This window comes from Vulpes vulpes, chromosome 4 (assembly GCF_048418805.1).
Source record: "Vulpes vulpes isolate BD-2025 chromosome 4, VulVul3, whole genome shotgun sequence".
Lineage (NCBI taxonomy): Eukaryota > Metazoa > Chordata > Mammalia > Carnivora > Canidae > Vulpes > Vulpes vulpes.
Window position 1 is genome coordinate 27,026,932 of NC_132783.1, and position 11,625 is coordinate 27,038,556.

Genomic DNA, 11,625 nt, shown 5'->3' on the forward strand with positions numbered 1-11,625 from the left:
ATAAATAAAATCTTAAAAAAAAAAAAAAGAAAAAAAGAAAAGAAGCACTTATAATTATCTTTAATTAAGAAGGAATTCATAAATGTCAACTAGTTATTTGCTGGTCAAAATCAAAGTATTATGTGCTATTTAACAATCTAAAGGTTGGAAAATCAAATTCATAGGAAGGAGAGAAAGAACAGATACAAATCAAATTGGTAGATGTTTCCTTTTTAGGTGTTTGCAAGGGGCACTGAATAAATAGCAAGGGTTCTGATTAAAACAAGAAGAATTTTCACACCTACTTGTCAAGAAATAAATAGTAATTCAAAAACTTGATTAAGTGTTTTCCTTTGGAGTCAGAGGCAGCATCAAAGATTCTCTAAACTTACTGCGGCAATAATTTCTTAATACATACCCATATCAAATCATTATGTTGCACTTGCACACCTTAAACTGACACAATCTATATGTCATTTATATCTCAATAAAACTTAAAAAAAAACAGATTTCTACATAAAATAAATAATTAAAAGAGCTCTTACATAAGAATCATAAGACTGAGAAGTCATGGCTACTATTGTATAGATCTACACAACTGCACAAAACATACTCACAGGTTAATTTGTTTAATTATCACAAGAACAGTCTTCGGTCCTCACCCTGTTTCCTGAGCAGTCTCTTCAAATTAGAGGTGAAGAAACCAAGGACTGGAGAAGTCAAATTCTTAGCCAATGCATTGTAGCCAAACAGCTAAACCAAAATTTAACATATGAAGACCTCAAACCCATAAATATGTACCTTGGAACAATGCCTCCCTCTCTGAAATATTGGTTCTGTCATTAACAAGCTCCATGACATCAGACAAAATTATTAATTTCTCTGGATCTTAGTTTCCTTCTGTGTAAAATTCTCTGAAGACAGGAATTCCACGTTCTCTTTTTGGTTTGATATATATAATCCATCATTCCTCTATTAAAAGCATATCATAAAGTCAGAAATAAGGCACATGATCGTACCATGAAGTCTTTTTTTTTAAAAAAAGATTTTATTTATTTATTCATGAGAGATACTGAGAGAAAGAGAGGCAGAGACACAGGCAGAGGGAGAAGCAGGCTCCATGCAGGGAGCCCGACATGGGACTTGATCCCGGGTCTCCAGGATCATGCCCTGGGACCAAGGCAGGCGCTGAACCGCTGAGCCACCCACGCTGCCCACCGTGAAGTCTTTTTAACATAAGTGTTTATTTCCTCAGAAAAGTAAATAACACTTGGAAAATCAATAAATAAGTAATCATTAAATTAATACTTATTGAGGGCTGACTGTGTATCAGAATGATGCCTGTGATTGACATGGAGAATGCAGCAATAAAAAATAAGATTGCTGCCCTCACAGAGCTCAGAGACAACTGGAGGAAATGGGCAAGACAGGGATGAATTACAGCATCATGTGTTAGGGCAAGAAACTACACATGAAAGCAGCAGCATGTAACAGAGACCCGGAAGTCAGGACAGGTCCCCTGCAAACCACAGTGTGGGAATACACCTTCAAGGACTTGAGATTAAATAAACAGACAAACAAGGAAGAGAAGGATGTTTTATACAGAGAGAGCTGCAGATAAACAAATATGAATAAACTAATATCCAGAGCTAATGTGCATATTTAACTATTCAACTTTCCAAATGTACTCGTAATCGCCATTTAAACCACAAGACCTGATACAGCAAAGTCACCTGAAATAAATCCAATTCTACATTCGAACAAAATAATTTTCATAAAGGTTAAGTGGCATGACAAAGGCAATCCAGTTGTGCCTGATTCCATCATTAGAAGCCTGTGTTTTTTACTTCGAAGCATTGCCACTTTCCCACACATATTTTTCCACGAAGATCACTAACACAAAAATGATCCTAGTGCAGAAATACATTTAGGGACACTGGACTACTGAAATAATACTGAGTAATTCAAGAGAAAATACATAAATATAAACTCGGCTGAAGAACCAGATATGAACCTGCTCTAAAGCCATTTGGGAAGCTTCCCTTATTCTATGTTATACCCACATACTAAGGCATCTCAAAGAAGACATTTTTTATGCAAAATGACAGAGGATTTTCTCCCCTCTGAGGTTTAAGAGGGAAAGCCATCAAGCCATCAAGCGCACTGAACTGTAAGAGTACAATGAGATTCGTTTTACATGAGCAAAAGTGTAATTTTACTTGTGGCTTTGAAATAAATGGTAACTTATGGATTTATATATTTTAATAAGGTATTACTATCCTACAATTTTTAAGCCAAAAAGATAAAACAAATTTGAGTCTTCGTTACTGACTTTTACATCCTAAGGAAGGATGATCAATAATTCTTTCAAAAGTCCATCACCTGACATTCACTTCTTAATTGCGTATCTGGTGTAGTGAGAAAAAGCAAATGCCCTTAATCATCTGGATTTTATATTTAACAAGTGTTTCTCCAGACTTGGCTGGCTTTGAAAAAGGTACAGACCTGTAAGCAACATTCTCAATGACAACCAAAATAAAAAAAAACAATACTCCAGAGATTAAAGTCCCAAAGAGAACCCTCAAATCACCCAAGAACCCCCTTTCTTCCAGAGGAATCCTGGGTGCAGTCTGGCCTGCCATGGAAGACCCCAGTTTCTCATGGCCTCACCATTTCTCCCCAGCCAAGGCAGGAGGCCAGTTTCCTTCACAAGGTGTATAGCTTAGGATTCTCCAGCATTCTCTTGAGAAATTGACTGTGGTCACCACAAAATTCTACAGACAGCTGACAGAGAATATAGAATTCCTACCACTAAAAACAGAAATCATAACTCACACTTTGGCTTTTGTATTCAAATGCCATTAAAAATACCAAACATTTTATTTTTAACCAATGACTATATTCTATGTATATATACATGGGTCTGAAACTTTATGCAGCACTCAGTGCATAAGTAACTTAAATCCATAACCAACCAACCAAAAATGTTTTCAAGGTATAAACTTAAAGTACAACTTGAAAGAGGCCACTTACATTTAACTTATATCCACCTGTCATCTCTGCAGCTGTTCCAGCTCCTACTTCCACAGTGACCAAGGGTGGGCATGGCTGCTTTTCCCTGGCTTTCCCAAAATTTCTCCCAAAAATATGTGCACGCAGCAGACTTTTCCAAAGTTTGGTACTATAAAAGTGATTTATGCCAGAGAATGTTAATAACTTAAAACCAGATTTTAGACAGTTGTGCTTTCTAAAGACTGTGGTTATCCTGCCATGAGAAAGTGTTCACCTCTTAACTGGTTAACACTTTTTTTTTTTAAAGGTTCCAGGGTCCCACTGTGATGCACGGCTCCCTTCTCCAACTCTGATTACTAGTAACATCTTATACTAAGCATTTTCTCTAACAACTTGTTTCATCTTAGTAGTATAGAGCATACCCCCTGGTGTCTTTCCTATCCTAAACCAAAGTAGACTATTTAGGTATTTTTCTGGAGGAGAAGTTCTTTTTCCAAAAGGAACTCTATGCCAGCTGTTGAAAAAAAAAGAAAAAAAAGGTGAAAATTTTGTCCACTAAAGTAACACACTATTTTAATCAATTTTTAAAAGTTATTATGAATGGTGACATTAGCAAGGCAGGTAAAGAAAGACCCAAGATGGGGTATGTCAGTTCTATGAAACTCCTCATTTCACACTTGCTCAACAAACTTTTATTGAGTGCCTGCTCTGTACAATGTGCTATTGTGGATGAACAGCAATAAGCCAAACAGATGTGGATTCTGGAGGTTACAATCCCAAAGGAGTGATGGATCATTTTTTAAAAGGTATTCATACACAAACTTGTGGGAGGTGGATGAAGAAAATAACTGAACACAATGGTAGTGAGTAGTAAGGGAAACCTTCTTGGAGAGGATGGTCAGGAAAACTGTCTGTAAGGAGGTGACATCTGGGCCAATCACCCTGGAATGGAAAGATGGTGGCCACCCATCATTGGTGGACAAGGACTCATGTTCAGAGTCTTGCTAGGAGGACAAGAAAGGAATCAAGTGTGACAGCCCAGCACCACTCCTAAACATATAGGCACAAATCTTTTTCCTCCTCTGAATCGACTCCTTATAACATGGAGCAGCAGCGGCCCTGGTATGAAGAAAAATGTGATCAACCAACTCCTACAGTTCTATGGGCCACCTGCTAAGAAGAAACAGCAGGAGCTTCTTTTAAGAGGAAGTTTTAAATGCTGTGTAGTGGTAACACTGTAGAAAACATCCAGTCAAGCCCTTAGGACATATCAGAGAACTGTAAATAATGATCCATCTGTAACTCATTTGTTGCTTCTTCAAAGAGTAGACAAGTGACAAACTTGACTGATGGCTAGTTTTGGGTTTGGTTTGGTTTGGTTTGGTTTCTAAATCTTTTTATTAGTAACAGAGTCACCAAAATGCTTTGCTTAGGCAGGGGCCTGTGGCAGTTACTTGATGAAATGCAGCAACTGACTTTGAGATAAGAATCAAAACCACTACATAAAAGCCTTCAGAAAAACACATATGGATATGATAGCTGATATTTTTCCAAAACACATGATATTGTTTATTCATGAGTTAGTGTAGTTCCAGCTGGATTTAAAGAAGTTCAAAGCTACTTCCCTTTAAACCCAATGCATGGATAACTTCTATAAAGAACACCACCCAGGGCATCTGTGCCTTATAACCTACCTCTTTGGCACCACAAGTGAAGACAGAAATAGATACACAGCTCAATTTTTTTCAAGATCAATTTAACTTTTCTTTTTCAATTAGGGATACGTATCTGTAGTTTCACCAATGTATCCTCACAAAAATGAACAGGGAAAAGGAAATAAAACCATAATGGCAATTATTGCTATGTAAATCATGATGGTGATTCACTTAAAGTGTACAGTCCCCCAAGCCTAAAAAACTTCAGAGTATAAGGCTTTTTTTTTTTGTAAAATCAAAGTACTACTTTATTAAATGAGTTATTTTACACAATATGAACATCAATATAATTACAATTGTAAAAAAATTTTTATAACAAGGATGGACTCATTTTCAGATTTCCAAATCAGAATCAACTGTACACTTACACAGAATTGTCTTTGCATGAAGCTCAAAAGGGAACAGCATAAAAATGAGTGTTTCTGTAGCCCCTTTATTTTTGCTGATCAACAGCTTGTTAGAAAAGCAGCTGCAGGTTTGTTACCTAAGGTCTGAGACAGTAGAAGAGTCAAAGGTGGGCAGCCCCAGTGGCTTGGCAGTTTAGTACCTGCCTTCAGCCCAGGGCGGGATCCTGGAGACTGGGAATCAAGTCCCTCTTTTCCCTCTGCCTCTGTCTCTGCCTCTCGATCTCTCTGTGTCTGTCATGAATAAATAAATAAAATCTTAAAAAAAAAAAGTCAAAGGTGTCATGAATTCACCTGTAAACAACTTTATGCCTGAACATCAGCCAATTCTGGAGGAAGTGGAGTCTTAGGACGCTTGCTTTCAATGTGCTGCTTGAAGGTCTTCGAGGCTGGCATTTGTGTCCTACAAACAGTGTAGCTATATATTAAGGCAGCTTTGGCAGCAGCCTTTTAGTCATATCCTTGTTTCATCTTTTGTCCAGCTTGCTTTTTGGCATTTTTCTGCTGAGACTGAATCTTCTGCTGTCCATGAGCCATATCGCCACCGGGACAGTCCTGTGTGGGAGAGACCGTGCAGCTTGAGAGGGCCAAAGAAGGTAGCCAGAGGAGGTGGCCAGAGGGGGAAGCAGGAGAAGTCCAGACTATAAGGCTTTTTATGTAATCATGGGAATATGAGAAGGAGTTAAAAAAGCATTTGAGAACTTAAGATCAGGAAATTGTTACTTCTATTTCATTGAAATCCTCAGTAGCTATCCCAACACTTACTTTTGTTTTTTGTTTTGTTTTAGAGATTTTATTTATTTATTTATTTATTTATTTATTTATTTATTTTATTTATGAGAGATACAGAGAGAAAGAAGAAGAGACACAGGCAGAGGGAGAAGCAGGCTCCATGCAGGGAGCGCGATGTGGGACTCAATCCCGGGACTCTAGGATCGTGCCCTGGGCCGAAGGCAGGCACTAAACCCCTGAGCCACCTAGGGATCCCCTGTTTTGTTGTTAAAGATTTCATTTATTTATTCATGAGAGACACAATGAGAGAGAGAGAGAGACAGAGAGAGAGGCAGAGACACAGGCAGAAGGAGAAGGAGGCTCCATGCAGAGAGCCCAACATGGGACTAGACCCTGGGTCTCCAGGATCATGCCCTGGGCTGAAGGCAGCACCAAACCGCTGAGCCACCCGGGCTGCCCAAGACTTACTTTTGTTTTTGTTTTTGTTTTAATAAATTAATTTTTTATTGGTGTTCAATTTCCCAACATACAGAATAACACCCAGTGCTCATCCCATCAAGTGCCCCCCTCAGTGCCCGTCACCCATTCACCCCCACCGCCCGCCCTCCTCCCCTTCCACCACCCCTAGTTTGTTTCCCAGAGTTAGGAGTCTTTATGTTCTGTCTCCCTTTCTGATATTTCCCACACATTTCTTTTGAATAAGAGCTGGATAAACATATATTTACTTGAAAAGCAAATCAAGGGGCTCCTGGGTGGCTCAGCTGGCTAAGGGTCTCAGTCTTGGCTTTGGCTCAGGTCATGATCTCGTGGTCATGAGATCATGAGATTGAGCCCCATGTCCAGCTCTGTACTCAGTGCAAAGTCAGCTTCAGATTTTCTCTCCTTGTCCCTCTCTCAAATAAATAAATAAATAAATAAATAAATAAATAAATAAATCCTTAAATAAAAAAAAGTAAAGCAAATCAAATTTCATGGTTTTCTCTACTTGTCCTTATCTGTAGAGGCATGTAGAATTGACACATGAGAAACAGAGCCTTTCTTTTTTTTTTTTTTTAATAAAGCCTTTCCATTCATGAGCATGTCTATTCACAAATGAGATACTTCCAGCTCTTACCTTCCACCCTGTTTATTGATATTATTATTATCATTTATAATAAAGATATCTGTCTATGGCTTGGTTTGAAAAGGGCTTGCACACTGTCCATCAGCAATAAGAAACCCATGACCTTCCTCATGTGGTAATTAAGTCTACAGCCTATCAGCTCATATGAAATAGGCTGAGGCTGTTTTGGTTGGTGGAAGGGGGGAACGTAAGACCCTCAGAGGACATCACTAAAATTCCTTCACCCCAGAAATATACACCTCAGTTGGGCAGCTCCTGGTACAAATAGGAGGTAAGGAATTGTCAGAGAGTGCCACTTATTCAGGGGAAGGGGAGCCAAACTAGAGCTGAAACCCTCAGCAGACTGAACCATCCAGAGCTCAGTACAGGGGGGAGCAGCATCCAGCTCTTGCATAAAACGACAGTCTGTGTTAAAGCTCTTGATTGCATTGTGCTTAAGCAGACACTGTCTTACAACCCTGGGGATGAGGAAGACAAGGCTGGGTTGGGGTGAGGGGAGAGAGACACCAGCATAGGCCCTAGTAGGAGTATACATCAGATTCAGGAAATGCAACACTGAATATAAGGAACTATTCTATTCTCAGCTCTATAGCTACCTTCCTTGCTATGTGATTTTGAAAAATGAAATCCCACCTCTCAGTCTACATTCCTAAGTCTGCAAATGGGGCATAAAAGTAATGCCCATTTTTGGAAGTTGTTTTTTCTTTTCTTTTCTTTTTTTTCATTAAATAAGTTAGTGCCTATAAAGTCACTCTTTCGAACATTGTGCTGCAAAAAAATTGGTCACTATTTAGTAAATCCTTGGCAACCCAAGGACTGGTACCCAAACATACAGCAGAGGAGTTTACATATGTAACTTCTAATTTAATCCTCACAAATATCTTAGGAAGTTTAGCCACTTAACCACTTAGTAATCAAGAAATTGAGGCATAAAGAGATAAGTTAACTTAATCAGATACATATAATAAGCCATCTGTCTAACCCCTCAGTTCTCATATTCTTAACCACTATAATGTAAAACTCCATAGAGCTAAATCTCAAAGATGCTCATTATTAGCATGTCAGTGGACAATATTCTCACTTATTTGCTTTCATTCAATAAAACAATAAACTACACTGTTTATAAGAATAGTCTTTTTAAAAATGAGGTCCAAAGCTATTTTTCTTTCAAGTAGGGAAAACATTTTTTTTTCTGAAAACACTGTTTATCTAAAGGTTATTCATTATCAACAAACACTACTTCATTGTAACATCATAACAAACCTACAATTTTGTAGGAGAGAAGTCTGAGTTTTAGAGATGTTAAGTGATATCAAGTAAATAGTAATACTAGTAATCATTTACTGACATTCTACATTTAAGCATGACTTCTGGTGCCTTAGGTTGTATCTAATCTCCATGATAAGACAAGGCAGTGTCACCCTCACTTTCATAAATACAGAAAGTCAGGAAATATTTGCCAAGGGCTCAAATCCTTAAATGATGAAGGTAGGTTCAAGTTCAGGTCTTTCTCACTCTTCAAGCTATGCTTTTTCTAGTTCAGCAAGCACTGTCATAAATAGATACCTCCTTACTCTTTCTCATGCTCTTCCTTTCCCTGACTCAAGTATCTCCCAAATTCAAGCCTTTATCATGCTTCACTGAAGCATTAAAAATGCCTTGATTTGTTTCTTTCAAAAGCACCCTCCACACTGCCACCAGCGCAAATCTGACTGTGACGGCTATTCTCAACATACTTTAACCAGTCCCTTCAAGTGCATTCCGAAGCCCAACACTTCATTTGGCCTATGAAGTCCTCTGTAGCTGACTCCGCATCTCATATTTTACTTTCAAGTAATACAAAATGCCCAGAGTTCCCCAAGCATACCCTGTTGTTCATTTAGCATTGCCTTTATACTCTCTGTGGCTGAGTAACCACCTGATGACCTTTCAGTCAACAACTTTTCCCCATCCCCAAAACTGCCACACATGTTTACCTCTTAAGAATCACCCCAGACGAATGTAAGCTGGTACAGCCACTCTAGAAAACAGTATGGAGGTTCCTCAGAAGTTGAAAATAGAGCTACCCTATGACCCAGCAATTGTACTACTAGGGATTTACCCCAAAGATACAAATGTCATGATCCAAACAGGTACCTGCACCCCAATGTTTATAGTAACAACGTCCACAATAGCCAAACTATGGAAAGAGCCCAGATGTCCATCAACAGATGAATGGATAAAGAAGATGTGGTATGGACTACTACTCAGCCCTCAAAAAAAAACAAATCAAATCTTGCCATTTGTAATGACATGGATTAAACTAGAGGATATTATGCTAAGTGAAATAAGTCAATCAGAGAAAGACAATTACCATACGATCTCACTCATATGCGGAATTTAATAAGCAACAAAACAGAGAGGGGAATCCCTGGGTGGCTCAGCAGTTTGGCGCCTGCCTTTGGCCCAGGGTGCAATCCTGGAGTCCCGGGATCGAGTCCCACGTCAGGCTCCCGGCCTGGAGCCTGCTTCTCCCTCCTCCTGTTTCTCTGCCTCTCTCTCTGTGTGTCTATCATAAATAAATAAATAAAATTTTAGGAAAAAAAAAAAAAAAGAAACAGAGGATCATAGGAGAAAAGAGGAAAAAATTTTAAAAAGGTGAAATCAGAGAGGGAGATAAATCATAAGAAACTCTTAATCATAGGAAACAAACTGAGGGTCCCTGGAGGGGAGGGAAGTTTCCAGGCAGATGGAGTAACTGCGTGATTAGGGACGGCATGTGACGTAATGAGCACTAGGTACTCATTAGAAGGCCGATAAAACAATGACCTCTACTTCTGCAACTAATAATACATTATGTGTTAATTGATTTTTTAAAATTTTAAAATTAAAAATAAAATAAAAAGAATCATCCGACATCTCTAGAAATAGCTGCCCACCCTTTATTCCTCAAGCTGAAAGAGAAAGATCTCTGTCAAACTCCTAGGCTCTGCACATACCTCTCTCACAATTATGTTGAAATGTTCTATGTATGTCTGTCTTTCTCTAAGATTATATTTTATTTAGCTTTGTTTTTCGGTACTTGGTAAGACTAGAAATTTAGCAAAGAATTTGTTGAAATACACTCACTGGCTTTCCCAGTATAATATCTGAGAAACAGAAGAAGGAGGATTTTAACTTCAGGTCTTTTAAGGCAAGGCCCAGTGCTCTGTTTTATCCAGAAAATAAACACATCTATCCTGTAGCGAATTGTGCTGCATAGACACAATTTTGAAACAGAGATTGGAGCAGAACTAGATCAAGTGCCTAACACATGCCTGAAATTATTGTCATCTGGGAAGCAAATGACAAAATAATATTTTTAGGCTACTTCTAAACTATTGGTATCAATATATGACAAATCTGTACCAATTTCTAACATGGATCAGTGTATTTATGAAGTGTCTATAATATAGCAGGAAAAGTTTGCATCTAAATGAAATATATTTATACCAACAATGACCTTTAGTAATTGCATAATTACTGCATTGCCTGGTACTATTTGCAGACATTCAGTTATTAAATACAGATTCAGGAGCAAGGAAAGAAATCACAATTTTCCTAGGTAGGCTCTCAATCTACAAGTAATTAAAGACTTTCTTAAGAGACAGAACATGAAAGACCCTTCACAAACCAAACAGTTAAACCTACATTAAATTAAAATTACATTTTACCTTAGAATTAGGAAAATGAGAAGATGGCGGAGGAGTAGGGTCTCCAAGTCACCTGTCCTCAACAAATTACCTAGAAAACCATCCAATCATCCTGAAAATCTACGAATTCGGCCTGAGATTTAAAGAGAGAACAGCTGGAACGCTACAGTGAGAGAGTTCGCGCTTCTATCAAGGTAGGAAGACGGGGAAAAAGAAATAAAGACACAAAAGGCCTCCGAGGGGGAGGGGCCCCGCGAGGAGCCGGGCAGAGGCCGGGGCGAGTGTCCCCAGGACAGGAGAGCCCCGTCCCGGAGCAGCAGGAGCTGCACCAACCTTCCCCGCGGAAAGGCCTCCCGGGGAATTGGAGCAGGATCCCCAGAAAGGCGGGGATGCCCTCGGGCTCCCTGGGACAGTAACAGAGGAACTGCGCCCCGGAGAGTGCGCCGAGCTCCCTAAGGGCTGCAGCGCTCGGGCGGGACCCGGAGCAGCTCGGAGGGGCTCGGGCGGCGGCTCCGCGGAGGGGGCTGCGGGGCGGGAGCGCGAATCCAACAGCGCAGGCCCCGGAGCACAGGGCGCCGGGACACAGCCCAGGATCCGGCCTCCCCCGGGACAGGCAGAGGCCGGGAGGGCCCAGGACAGCGAGGAGGCTCCTGCCCCGAGCTGAGCAGATCAGCGGCCCCGCCCCAGAGCCCCCAGGCCCTGCAGACGGAGAGCCCCGGAGCTACTGCGGGAGCTGACTCCAGGGTCCCAGAGCTGCCCCCGCCACTGTGGCTTCCTCCCGGGGCCTCACGGGGTGAACAACCCCCACTGAGCCCTGCACCAGGCAGGGGCAGAGCAGCTCCCCCAAGTGCTAACACCTGAGAATCAGCACAGCAGGCCCCTCCCCCGGAAGACCAGAGAGACGGACCAGTTCCAAGGGAAGTCAAGGGACTTAAAGGATACAGAATCGGAAGATACTCCCCCGTGGTTTTGTTTTTTTTGTTTTGTTT

At 40.4% G+C, this 11,625-nt stretch overlaps 1 pseudogene; it reads right to left on the reverse strand.

Moving 5' to 3' along the window:
* Positions 1–5,416: 5,416 nt before the first annotated feature.
* LOC112930999 (zinc finger protein 706 pseudogene) lies at positions 5,417–5,647 on the reverse strand (annotated as a pseudogene).
* Positions 5,648–11,625: the final 5,978 nt, after the last annotated feature.